Genomic DNA, 14617 nt, shown 5'->3' on the forward strand with positions numbered 1-14617 from the left:
AGATGAATTATACCAAAAATTTATAGAACAGAAATGTTCAATGCTACAGCAAAGCATAAAAAAAGAATGAATATTTCCAACTATTTTATGAAATGTTCCAATCATTATTTATAAAACTGCCAATTACATACAAAATATATAGACAAATTTCACTTATAATATTGCTTCAAATATAGTAAACATAAAAATAAACCCTGTAGAACACATGTGTCAAACACAAGGCCCACGGGCCAAATCCAGCCCGCCAGGCCTTGCAATGTGGCCCGCACCGCGCTGTCATCACTGCACTCCGCTGTCAGTTTATGACATTGTCAGTTTATGACTGTTCAGTAAACCATTCAGCCTGCGATTTAGGCTGGATTTTAGATTTTGGCCCCTTCTCTGATTGAGTTCGACACCCCTACTGTAGAATATACAAAATGAATGTTTAATATTAGGAATTATAATAATGTAACCCTCTATACCAATGAATCTGAGGCAAAAATCATGATATTTCTGTAGGGAGTGAAAGAGATTTGATAAAATTCAATTTCTATCTCTGGTTGAAACATAATAAATTAGGTATCGATGATTCTGTTTTTTGGGTTTGTTTTTTTCCAATAAGAACTGTGATGTCCTGTGTTTCATTTCAAATTTTGTTTTCACTCTACACAGAAGAGATATTTAATATAGAACAGCTTCTGACCCAAAGCATCTTGATTTCTTATCAGGCCACTCTCAACATTCTAAAAACCAGCATTGCACATAATGAGAGAACTCTAGAAGTCTTCCATTCAAAGAATAATTCAAGAATAAACACCTAATAATATTTAACTTTATTTATTCTGTCTACTTTATTTTATCAGACAACAAAAATAAGTGAAATGTCTTCAAATTTGCAATAGAGGTAAGGTTTGTATAATTTGCAGTTTATGTATGTCTTGTAAAGCGCAAGAGAATCAACTGAAAAACAAGAACAAATTTAAAAAGAATTAAATAATGTGGCCAGGTTAAAAAATAAATAAACTACAAAATTCAATAGCTTCCTAAGTACAATTACAAAAGATATACATATAAAATATAATGTAAAGATATTAAATGTAAAAATATCCCATATGTAAAAGCAATTAAAAATAAAATGTTAATAATAAGCTTAAAAATATGTCATGAAAAGATGCTCCCTTAATACCGTTAGTCATCTGAAAAAGACAAATTAAAACTACTGTGAGATACCGATCCACTTCCACTCAGATGGTTAGAATTCAAAAAAACAATAATATTATGGGCTGCAAGGATGTGGAGCAACCAGAAATGTACATTGCTGATGAGAATGCTATTTTGGAAAAAAGTTTGACAATGCCCACTGAAGTTATACATGCATTTCCAATAAATCTTAGAAATCCAATTTCTAAAAATAAAAACATATATTCATACAAGTACTATGATTCATAATAACACCAACTGGAAACAACTCAAGGTCAATCAACAGGCAAATGGAAAAGAGAATTGTAACTTACCCATGCATTGGATTACTACACAACAATGAAATGGAATAAACTAGCAATGTATGCAAGAAGATAGATGGTTTCAAATATTATGCTGAACCAAAGAAGCAGCACACAAGCAAAAATATATGTTGTATGATTTCACTTATGTGAAACTCTAGATATAAACACATCTATAGCTATAGAAAGCATGTCTGCATTTGTTTGGGGACCAACATAGGAGGAGAGGAATGACTGGGATGTGATATAAGGGGAACCTGGAATGACAGAAATGTTCTGTATCTGAATTGTAGTGAAGGTTATGTGATTGTATAAATTTGGCACAATTAACACAGAGCACGTTTAAAATCAGTCCATTTTATGGTATGTAAACTGTTCCTCAATAAATTTAATTAAGAATGGAAAAGACATATTATAAAGTGACAATAATCAAAACTATAGTACCAGTTTTGACTTAACAGACTGACTAAAGAAATAGAATAGAGGGACCATAAATTTCCCCCAAATACTTGGTAATTTAAATTAGATAAAGATGGGATTACTTAGTGGAGAAAAGGTGGTGATTCAACTGATACTGAAATAATAGAGTAGTTGTGGGGGAGGAGGGATAAAACTTCATGCCTGTTATAAATTAGAGGCCCAGTGCATAAATTTGTGCACAGGTGGGATCTGCTGGCCTGCCCCAATGGGGGCTGATCAGGGCAGGCTGGCAAGGGAGAAGGGCCACAGGAGGTTGGCCAACCAGCCCTGCCCTTGATGGGGGCGGGGGGCAATAGGGGGCTAAGATAGCCAGGGTCGGGGGGGAGGGGGGACTCAGGGCCCCCACTGGGCTAATTGGCCACTGCAGTGCGTGTCATATTGACTGGTCTTTCTGGTCATTCCTGTCATTCTGCTGTTCCGGTCACTTAAAAGAAATGTTGCAGTCTTAACTCAAATACCTCAGAATGTGATCTTATTTGGAAAAGTATCATTGCAGACATAATTTGTTAAGATGAGGTCATATTGAAATAGGGTGTCCCTAATCCAATATGACTGGTGTTCTTATAAGAAGAAACATATGTAAGAACCCACAGACATAAGAAGGCCATGTGATGTTGGAGGCAGAGAATGGAATGATGAAACATACAAGGCAAGAAATACTACAGAAATACTTCTTGGCCACCACCAAGAAGCTAAGAAGAGGCAAGAAAAAATTCTCTCTAGAGTCTCAGAGGGACCCTGATCCTACTGATACCTTGATTTAGGACTTCCAGTCTTCATAATTATGAGACAATATATTTTTGTTATTTAGTGTTTCTTGTTCTGGATATTAATACATGGCCTATTTAAATCTATGCAAAAAATAAATTAATTGCAAGCTGGATAAATTCTATATTTGCTGTACAACATTGTGTCTATAGTAAAGAATATTGTATTATATAATAATATATATATATTAAAAGGTAAATCTCATGTGAAGTTTTCTAATCACATTAAATAATCTAACTAAAGGATTAAAAAGAAATAGTATAAATAACAAAATATACCAGACATGAAAAGTAACTATCAGATTGAGGAAGGTATTTTAAGTATGACATAATATTCAAAAGGCATAAATTAAAACATTGCTGCAAACAACTAAATATTTTTAAATGTATTTCTATAAAAATAAAATTTATTATATAATATCATAAACTCATTTGTTAAAAGACAGAGATGCTATTTTTATTTCTGATAATCACAAATTGGTAAATTGTTCCCAATGGTCCACTGAGATCAACTAGGAACACTATTAAAAGTTTTTTTTAAAAGACAAAATATCTGCCGAAACTGGTTTGGCTCAGTGGATAGAGCGTCAGCCTGTGGACTGAAGGGTCCCAGGTTTGATTCCAGTCAAGGGCATGTACCTTGATTGCGGGCATATCCCCAGTGAGGGGTGTGCAAGAGGCAGCTGATCGATGACTCTCTCTCATCGATGTTTCTAGCTCTCTATCTCTCTCCCTTCCTCTCTGTACAAAATCAATAAAAATATTAAAAAAAACAAACAAACAAAGTATCTGCTCAAGGCAGTGGTGAAACACAGGTGGTTAAGAGTTAAAAGGTAAGGCTTTATTCCTTTAACTATGCTACAGATACAATTATGTCTGCCAACAATAGCAGTGCTAGTGTTTATTTTCAGTTATTGTGTTTTTATTTATTTATTTTTGTTAAGACCTCTCTTGGTATCACCTAGCATTTCAGGTTTCATGAAGTGCACACTGATTGCTCTATTGTTTGCTTACATTACCCTGGGGCTTAAACGCCCCCATCGTTTGATCCAATTAAATTAAAGCTACTTTGTAGGAATCGTTTTAGAAGCAAGTTGTTGGGGTTTGTCTTAACCCTAGGCAGCATCTTAGCTTCTCTCCCTGTTCTTTCTAGTAAACTAACTGCCATTCAGGTCAGCTGGTGCTCTCAAAGAGATACTAGCCTCTTTTATGCCACTTGCCATCAGCATCTCAAATTGTTTTCAAGAGGACTCTTAGTCCTGAGCTTTCCCACACTCTGTTCCAAATAAAGTTCCCTTGGGAACTTTGGAGCCAGCTCTTCATTCTTGTAGCTGGAGATGGAGGCAGTGGCAGGCTTCTGTTGAATGAGACACCTGCTTTATGAGCCTGGTGCAGGTGGAGCAGTGCCTCTGGCAGGTTCTGGCTTCCCCCAGCATGGAACTTCTGCTTTACAACCAAGCTGAGCCAACAGCAAGCAGGACCCTAGTATTCTTAGTGTGCTACACGCGATCTAGAGGCCCTACAGTCGGGCGTGGTGGGAGAAAGGGAGCCCTAATCTCTTAGCCATACTCACCTGACATTTAGCCTCCACTACAGAAGGAGGCTGAGACATGCTGGTGACCTGCCTCTGCTAAAGAGACGCAGTAGCCTTTGAGAACTGGCTGGAGAGGGAGACTCAGCTTTGTGAACACACCCAATCAGAGTAGTACTTCCATCATGCTGAGCTGGGCAAGGGGAGGAGAGAATGGGTCATGGGTCTGGTTCCACAGACCCTCACTGGTTTTAACCGAAATTTGGTAGGCTTTCTTAAATAAATGTTGCTTCATTTACCATATGATCCTAGAACAAAGTCCAGAGACTTTAATTTTTTTTTTAGTAAATTTTGCCAGTTATATTTATTTCACTCAGAAGAGGTTCCGCATAATCCCTCACTCTGCCATTTGGGACACTGTCTTCCTGGAAAGGTCTTTAAAAAGTTCAGACACAAAAAAGTATAAAACACAAAAAGAAAAGAAAAAAAATGTATGTAACTGCTTTAATATATTAAGAAATTATCTTAGCTAAAAAAAAAAAGTATAGCAACAGTAAAAATATAGGTCATGTATTAAGAGAAGTTTTTTTTTTAAACAAATATAGTCAACAAAAACAGATATGTTGAATATACAAATAATTTTCCCCAAATAAATAAGAGAGACCACAATCCAATGAAAGAAAATAAAAAATAGATATGAATTTAAAATTTATGGAAGTAGAAACTCAAATGGTCAAAGTATTTATACAAATGTACAATTAAGTAATGATCTGTTAATGCCATAAAACCACGGTGGGGTTTTCACCCCATCATGTCCAGTGTATTAGAAGGTGTACATAACCTATAATCAACCATTTTCCTACTGCGTAGGTACTGCAGAGGTCCCCGGCCAGATGTGCAGAAAGAGGCATGCAAAATATTTTCAGAGAAGCACAGTTTTGCAGATAAAAAAAAAAAAAAAAAAAAAAAAAAAAAAAAAAAATTGGAAGCAAACTAAATGCCCATCAACAGAAAAACAGATTGTGGTATACTTGGCAAATGTATTTTAATAGAGCAGTAAAAGTTAATGAACTATAGCCTAGCCACATAAATCAATCTTGATGACTCAACGCAGACACTGTCCTCAGGTAAAAATAAAAAATAAAAAGGAAGCAAGGAAAAATGAAAAAAGGAAATTTTAGAACTCATATATTTTATATCAAGTTTTAAACTTATTTAGCCAGGTTATCCCCAGATACACAAGAATTATGGTAAATAGTGTAAACTTATAAAATAACACCAAAGCTGAATCCGGTTTGGCTCAGTGGTCATAGGGGTGTCGAACTCAATCAGAGAAGGGGCCAAAATCTAAAATCCAGCCTAAATCGCGGGCCGAATGGTTTACTGAACAGTCATAAACTGACAATGTCATAAACTGACAGCGGAGTGCAGTGATGACAGCGCAGTGCGGGCCACATTGCAAGGCCTGGCGGGCTGGATTTGGCCCGCGGGCCTTGTGTTTGACACATGTGGTAGAGTGTCAGTCTGCGGACTGAAGGGTCCCAGGTTCAATTCCGGTCAAGGGCATGTACCTTGGTTGCAGGCACATCCCCGGTGAGGGGTGTGCAGGAGGCGGCTGGTCGATGTTTCTCTCTCATTCTAACTTTCTATCCCTCTCCCTTCCTCTCTGTAAAAAAATCAATAAAATATATTTTTTTAAAAATACGCCAAAGAATGGCTGTTGTGGAATCCTGGGTAGTAGGCACCTGTAGAGGAGGGAGCAAACATGTTTTGGGAAGGGTACAAAATGGGCCTCAAATGTGTTGGTAATGTATTAACTGTTATGTTTAGTACACATTTCATGAGTGTTTATCTTAATATTCTTATATCAGTTTTCATGTCTGCCATTTCACAAATTTTAACAGTCAAAATGGCTGAAGGGACAAAATAAAGGCTGTGAGCATGATGGGGTATGAGTGCAAAAGGGACATAGGCCCAGCCTGGTCAGTCATAGGCCGCTTCCTGGAAGGAGGAAACTGGTGCTGAGTCCTGAAGGATAAGAATGAATTGAATGTTTTTTTCTAGTTCGAGCAGAAACAGAAAGACTTTAAGGCTGTTTAAACTAGGCCCTTGTTTTCGTTGGTTGGATTGTGTTGTTGCTAGGCCTGCAGGCCAGAGAGAGGCAGCTGACCTTTTATGTGGTCAAGGAGCTAAGAATGGCTTTTACATTTTTTAAATGGCTACATTTTAAATGGTGATGGGTATACTTTGTCAGTTCTGCCTCTTGGTCTGTAAACCTAAAATATTTACTCTCTGGAATTTTAAGAAAATGTTTGCTGGTTGCTGGTACTTTACATGCTTGTTTCCTAGCGATGCTGTGTGTATCTTCTAAATGTGGGGAAACAAAGACACTTTAAGTCAGGGGTCCTCAAACTTTTTAAAGTGGGGGCCAGATCACGGTCCCTCAGAGAGCTGGAGGGCCGGACTATATGAACTACTAATTCCTACTGTAACACCTCGGCTGCGCTCACTGCCCAAAAAACCTGGCGGGCAGGATCAGACTCCTCTGCGGGGTCTCTTAGGAGTAAGTACAGTTTTATATTAGTCAGTGGCAAAGAACGAAAACATAACTAAAACTACCTGAACTGAAAGATGTGAATTGCTCGCATGTGAGTCTGAAAGCCCATGGTGATGGATTCAGGTGCAGCAGGACCCAGGTGCTGGGATGATGGGAGAATTGTGTCTCTGTTACCTAGATTCTGCTTCCTCTGTGCTGTCTGCCTTCTCAGGCCAGCCCCCCTGTGATGGCCAAGAGCAGCTCCAGGCTTCCAACTAACCAGCTGGGCAACCTGCCATTCACGATTATTTTAGAAAAAGTCTGAGCCCCTTACATGAATATATATATATATATATATATATATATATATATATATATACACACACACACACATATATCTATATCTATATCTATATCTATATCTATATCTATATCTATATCTATATCTATATATATTTTTTTTCTTATCCTAGATCAAATGTCCACCCCTGGATGTGGGGAAGGTATTATAATATATATCCTTGGAAAATATAACCCCAAAGTATAGTAAGTAATTTTCCTGGAGGAAAAGTATCTATAGTAATAAAAGTGTAATATGCTAATTAAACAGGATGTCCTTCAAAACAAAGCCAATACTGGGAGGGCCCTGGCTGCAATGGCGGGGTGGTGGGGGGTGGGGAAGGGGGACAGGGAGGTGTGTGTGTGTGTGTGTGTGTGTGTGTGTGTGTGTGTGTGTGGAGCGGGGCTAAGCTCCTTGCATGAATCTCAAGCATTGGGCCTCTTAAGACACAAAAAGGAAGAGTGGATACAAATGTCCCCTAAACAATTGATGGCAGACACTGTTTTTGTTTACTCAACAACTATTTTATCTTTACTCCTACTCCTGCATCAAGATCCCAAGGCTGACTATTCCCATATCTTTGGGTTCTTCTCTACTTCCTATTTGTCTGCTCACTTTGGGCGGTACCAAATGTTTGGGTTACCTCTGTTTTGGTGTCAGTATGTAGCTCTGAATTCACATTCTCCATCTCCTTATAATTCAATGACTTAATTTCGCAACACTTGTGAATATTCATCTCCTTAGATAGTTCCTTTTTTAATCCATATTAGGAATTAGTGGGAATTTTTGGCATCTGCCTAAAGCCAACAATTAACTGACATTTGAAACACGGAAAATAAACTTTTGCTTTACCATATTGTCAACATAATTCAAATATATTAGGTTGGAAATCTACTTCTTTAGCTAGTTTTACCAGAGCCCAGTTTCCAACTAGGAGTAGGAATGGGAAAGGAAAGAAAGAGGTGAGGAGTAATAATATTTTTCCATATTTATAGTGAGAAGCTGGCTAAAGACATACGCCCTCAGTTCTATTGTAGATAACAGAAAAGCCTTAGTTATTATCATCAAGGTGCCATTTAATTCACACATAGTCTTTAGTGAAATATGGTAGCAATCATACTTGGGTAAAAACTGCTGTTTGAATTTTAACCTTGCTATCTGACTTCGACCTTCTTTGATTACTTGCTTAAACAATAGGGTAGATTGACTCCCACTGACTCAGTAGCTTCAGGGGTAGAAACTATAGATAACCTTTAGAGATTAACCTCTGAGTTCTGCTTTTGTATTATGGGCAAGATAGGGCCGCATTTCAATGTTCCCAGCCTTTAGAATTTAGAACAATGGGAAATTCCTGTGGTTTGAAGCTTTAAAAGGGATTGCCTACACCTGGATCAGTGCGGTAGTGTGGGGCCCACCTGCATGTGGTGCTCCCGCCGCCTCCTGGCCACTTTTTCAATAAATCCTTGCCTGCTTTTTTAAATTAATTAATCAGCCTCCGGTGGTCTTATTTTGAACCCAGGGTTCGACTCCACAACACTTAGATCATGCCAGGTATCAGGCATGGGCAAAACTTTCAGGTCCTGATATCCTTGCTTAATCAGGAATTGTACCCAAATAATAAGTTTTGTGGGAAAAATATAAAATGTACACAGATATGGATTGCCCATATTAGACATCAAGTTTGTAGACAGAGATGTAGAGATTTTAGAAAATGTTCCCCTTGAAATCAGACAACCAGTGGTTCCAGGCTGCCTGTCACTACTTTAGCCAATTGAATCATATATGAGTGTTTATGCCAATAATGCTGGCAGTATGGACGAGCAGCAGGTTATTCACAAAAACCTGCTTTGCAACCTCCCATACACCAGCTGCTGGTATAGGGTAGAGCAAGGATTACATGGGGAAGTAGGGGTTACAGGCATGGGGAAGTAGGCTAGGCAGGCTGGGGTGGGACTCCATTATTTGGGCAACAAAATTGTTAATCTTTCCACGATAATAGCAGTCCTTGAATGTGAATGGACCACATTCCAAGGTTGACTCCCAGGTCCCAGGGTCTTACAACTCCCACCCAGGTTAGCATGTCCTTTCTTAAACCAGAACAAAGCATTCACAGTTAACAGAACATGATTATATTTCTGTTAGTGTAAAAAATATTCAAACCTGTAAATAATTTTTTGTGAGTTTATTTGAACCAAACTGTTGACAATTGCTGGGAAGCAGAATCCCAACAGATTGAGACAATGTTCCAAAGAACGGTGTTTGTTTGTTTGTTTTTAACCTATTTCTATACATTTTAATCAAAAGAGAGGATATAGCTGGGTATATAAAATCCATTGGTGATAGATTAGAGAGGCGGGAGAAAGCAAGATGGAAACCTCTGGGATTGGATAAAAAGTAAAGTGATAGACACATGTTTCTTTTACTTAACTAGGTACAGGTTAGTTAACAGTCAACAATTAACATGCTAACAATAGCAATGAAATAATTTGTGGTATCTGTCCTGGTGCCCAGGGAATGTGGTTGTGCCCTGAGGGGTCTAGGGAAAAGTAAAGTTACAAGTGACCCTGACATTTCAATGGTATGTTATCATAGATGCAAAAAGACAATATGCTCAGTTAAGGTAAAGATTGACCTTGTCCGAAAGATACAGGCCTAGGAGGTGACTACCTACCATAACTGCTTTTAGTTAAAGGTTAATTTAAGGCTAACCTTTGTGGTTATTTTAGGTCTTTGAGCTTGTAAGATTGCATGCAGGCCTTCCCTGATCTTGTCAGGTTAGCATGTGGCCCCTTCTGTACACATTTTCCATAATCATAGCTAGTTTCCAATATTCTAATTTTGCTCCTAATACCCTTTGATCTGAGCCAGACTAAAGTCAGGGCTACAGAACCAACCCATAGGCAGCCAACTCCAAAGAATACCTTCCAGCATCAATCTTCTCAGCCCCTGACACACCGCTCCAATCTTTACCTCCATGTCCCTGAGCCCTTCTCAGCTGCTTAAGCTCAGTCACATGTGGGCTACGACTCCATCACTGGCATTGATACCACCCCATTGATGGGTATAACTAGTCCTGCCCATGTCCAATATTCTAACCAGAAGTTAGTTGTCCTGGTTTGGGTTTTAGTGGCCCCAAAGCACTGTGGGTCTCGTGTGATTGGTAGTCACTATTTAAGCAGTGAGGGTCCCAGTGTTAATAACTTGAGACAACTATCACAGCAGAACAAACACAGAGGGACAAATCTCAGTGCAAACCTCAGAAAGCCTGACTCTGTCTCCTCTAACTCATCACTGGGTACACCACCAGCCTCCCCCAATTCTTCCAGTACTGATGCCAGGCATGTCACACCCTTCACACAGCACAGTGCAGCCAGCAAGGCAGCTAGGTGGCCTTTAGTAACCTGCCTGTGCCTGAATCCTGCTCTGTCTACCAAGAGCCCTGTGGCTGCTGTTTCACCTCAGTTCCTCAGTTTCCCTGGTAGAAAAAAATGGGGCTATTAATAGTTCCTAAAACCGTGATTATGAAGATTGAGTGAGTTAATATTGGTGGCTGTCCCAGACAATACCATGGACATAGTGTTGTATGTGCTGATCAAGGTAATAGCCCATCAAATGCTGCCTTCCTCAGACATACCCTTCAGTTTCTAAGACATTACATCTGCATTTCCAAAGCCAGAAAGGGAAATCTGTCAAGGATAATGACAGGCTGAGGAGGAACTGAGCAAAGAAAAACCTGGCAAGGACCAATCAAAAAGTGACTACATAGCCCATCCCAGGAAATAGCCTTGAACCTGTGCCAGCTCCCATCAGGCCAGTGCTGAGAACTTGACCCTGACTCAGAAACAGACAAAACACAGAGGAGGAAGCACAAGAATCCAGCCAGAAAATTAGCAAGTTCTACCTGATTAAAGAAAGAAAGGAATCAGGCGGGAGTCCCTAGCTGTAGCTACTGAGATGCTTCCTGGAAGAAGGTGGCTGACTTTTTATCAGATGTGTCACTCGTTGAAATAATTGCTGGCAATAAAGGTGCAATGGCAGTCTGCTCAGAGTGCTATTTATCTGTGTCTGTTCTAGCTTTCAACTTCAAAGCGCCCACTGCCTCACAGAGCACATCAAAATGACACCACTGTTGTTAATGACAGTGGGCTAGTGCAACACACAGAAGCCAAGTGATTTCTCTAGATAGGCAAAAGGAAAAAATCTCTCCTGGAGAAGCCAGGCACACTCTGATGCCCCATTTTAATTCACAACTGGGGAGCTGGAACCGGCTGCAGATTTAGTCGTCCTCAGGAGACAATGAGAATTTGAGGAAGGTGAGGGGAGATGAGATCTAGAGGAATAAAGGCAATGTAGAGATTATAGAAAGGGGATTATTTTTCTGGTTTTCCCCGTAATTTGTTTCCATGTTGCAGATGACTAGATCTCCTAGTGGGATCAGAAAAACACATGGAATCAATTATAAATAATAGCGCAAAGATTTCCGTTGTCTTTACCTCCTACTTATCCTACCATACTGTCATCTGACCATTTCCTTCCACCCTTCTTGTCATTTACTGCAGGCAAGTGACATGTAGAGCTGGCAACTTTAAGGGTCCTCATCTAAGGATTCTAGGACCATTTCTACCCTACCTGTGTGGTTAGTGTGGCTCAAACAAATCAACCACACTCTTGGACTCCTCAGGTTCAGCTTCTTAATCTTACATCAACACACCCCTCTCTTCTCTTTGAATCTGTCTCCAAGCTGTCCATCAAAAACACACACTGGTAATGTGATGACCATGATGATGGGCTACTTTACATGCTTGTGATTTCCAGTCTCACTTGGGTCCATATTTCTCCATAATCCATTTCCTCATCTCTAGTCAAATGCTTTTCATATGTCTATAGCAGCTTTTCACAAAGTTCAATACCCATATAGCTAATTAGGGGCTTATTAAAGCTGGTTTGGCTCAGTGGTAGAGTGTCGGTCTGCAGACTGAAGGGTCCTGGGTTCGATTCCAGTGGAGGGCATGTACCTTGGTTACAGGCACATCCCCGGTGGGGGGTGTGCAAGAGGCAGCTGGTCGATGTTTCTCTCTCATCGACGTTTCTGGCTCTCTGTCTCTCTCCTTTCCTCTGTAAAAAATCAATTAAAAAAACACATACACACAAACAAAACACATATATATCTGGACCCCTTTTAAAAATATTCTGATTGAATAGAACTAGGGTGGACCTTATAACATGTAGCTCTAACAAACTTGCAGGTGATATTAGTCCATGGGCTGCATTTTCAGCACCACTAACACACAGCTCCTGCATATAGTAAATTTTCATTATATAAACACTTTAAAAACCTTAATTCTTCGTTCTTTAGGTTCCACATGTGAGTGAAATAATATGGCATTTGCCTTTCTCTGTTTGACATATTTCACTTAGTATAATACACTCTAGGTGCACCCATGTTGTTGCAAATTGTGACAATTCATTATTTTTTTATGACTGAGTTATATTTCATTGTTTATGTGTGCCACTTTCTTCTTTATCCACTCACTTATTTTTTGAGGTGGGGGGGAGTGGTTGGGGCTAGGTAAGAAAGATAAAGGGATTAAGAAGTACAAATTGGTACTTACAAAATAGTTATGGGGGTGTGAAGTACAGCATAGGAAATATAGTCAATAATATTATATTATAATAATTATGCATGGTCGCTAAGTATGTGTTAAATGTCTAAACACTATGCTGTATACCTGAAACTAATGTAAAAATATTGAATGTCAACTGTAATTGAAAAATAAAAGAGAGGTGAGGGGGAGAAAAGAAGGGCAGAGAGAAAACAAACAAAAACAAAACTTTAATTTGTTCCTTTCTCCACTTTAGCAGACCTCATCTACATGGCAACACAAACATTACTGCAAAATGCAAACTCTTTTTCACATCCCTTTCCCTCAGCTTATGTGTTTACCCAATTCTGACCTTTCCCTTCACGTGCTGGCTTACTGAAGTAGGTGGGACAATGGGAGGTTTACGGATGAAGGCCTGGGTCTGGTCTTCAGTTGACTTATTCTACATCTGCCCTCAGCACCAGGGGGAAATAAATGTGGGAAAGGGACTTGCCCCTGGTCAGCCCCAGAATTCTGACACAGCTGACCATTTTTCTCTTGACTCTAGAAAATGGGAATGTGCAATACAAGTGGAATGGTAGCAAGAGCAAGGATTCTGGAGCCAGGCAGACCTAACCTTATATACAAGCTCATCATTGTCTACCACTGGAAACCACCTTAAACTCTTCTCTTAAAAGCAGTTTTACTGATTATCGTAGATATGAATCTTTTATCATAAGCTTAAGAGTACAGGAAATATAACTTGCTTTATTTTTCTCCAATGTTTAAAGCCCTTGTGCAACTAGAGAGCAGATACCCATTTAAGGGTTTCTCTTTTCTTTACCCAAGGCTCCTTGTTGAGGATTTCTGATCCTGGGTTAGGCAGGATCTATCCATACTGACATCTGCTGAGATGCACAATCCCGTCTGATCTTTTATTGTCAATCCATGAAGGTTGCCCCTGAGTCATGCCTCATTCCTGAACCCAAAGCCTCATCATGCTTAGCTCTATCTGAGCTGGCTTCATGTCCTTCTTGTCTGTACTGATGCCAGTCTACTGCTTCCTGGTTTTATCAGGCTGTGAGAATCTTGGAAGGGTCCTCATGTCCATGCCACCCTCAACTCGAATTTGCCTACTGCTCTTGCACCTGGCTAAGACTTGAGAAACTCTGTGAGGCTCCCTATAGATCATTACCCCGGACACACTGTGTGCCATTTCTACCTGAGGCCTTCCTTCTTCTCAGGGCTGTACCCGAGAATCAGAGGCACAGCCCTCTTGACATTCAGATTCTTTAAAGCTATTTATTTTTGAAAATTAACATCTTAAGCTCTTTAAAATCAAAAGCCTTTTTCTTCTACTTTATTTAGCAGTCATTTATGAGTCTATGAGAAATGAGGGTCACATGGGAAAAGGCTAATGGATACAAAAAATTACAGGAAAAATGTCAGTTAATATTTCCAAACATCTCAACCACATGCACAAAGTAGGATAAGACTACTTTTAAGTTTACTGTGACGGTTCAATGCCCTCACATAGGTTAAGTTCATAGCAGTTTCTGATTTGAAAAAGATCTTAGATAAATATTAGTTTCCTTCCATTAGTTTCTTCTACCTTTCGGACCATTTGTCTTTTCCTCAATGGCTTGCCTTCCCTTGCCATTTCTTCAAAATATAGGGGTTCCTTACTTTTTATGTATTTCCCTCTCAAAATGTACTACCTCTTATGACCCTCCTGAACACCTACAGACACTTCGCATTCATCTTGCCCAGAACAGCACCCAGAGTTCTCTCCCCTTTGGCCGTCCTCTGCCAATGTATTTCTAATAGTTACATGAGATATTGGCATTCCCAGTTTAAGTGTTTGCAATGGTGCTTCATTTCCTATAAGTAATGGTAC

This window comes from Pipistrellus hanaki (genome assembly GCF_964339955.1).
Source record: "Pipistrellus hanaki genome assembly, chromosome: 14".
NCBI lineage: Eukaryota > Metazoa > Chordata > Mammalia > Chiroptera > Vespertilionidae > Pipistrellus > Pipistrellus hanaki.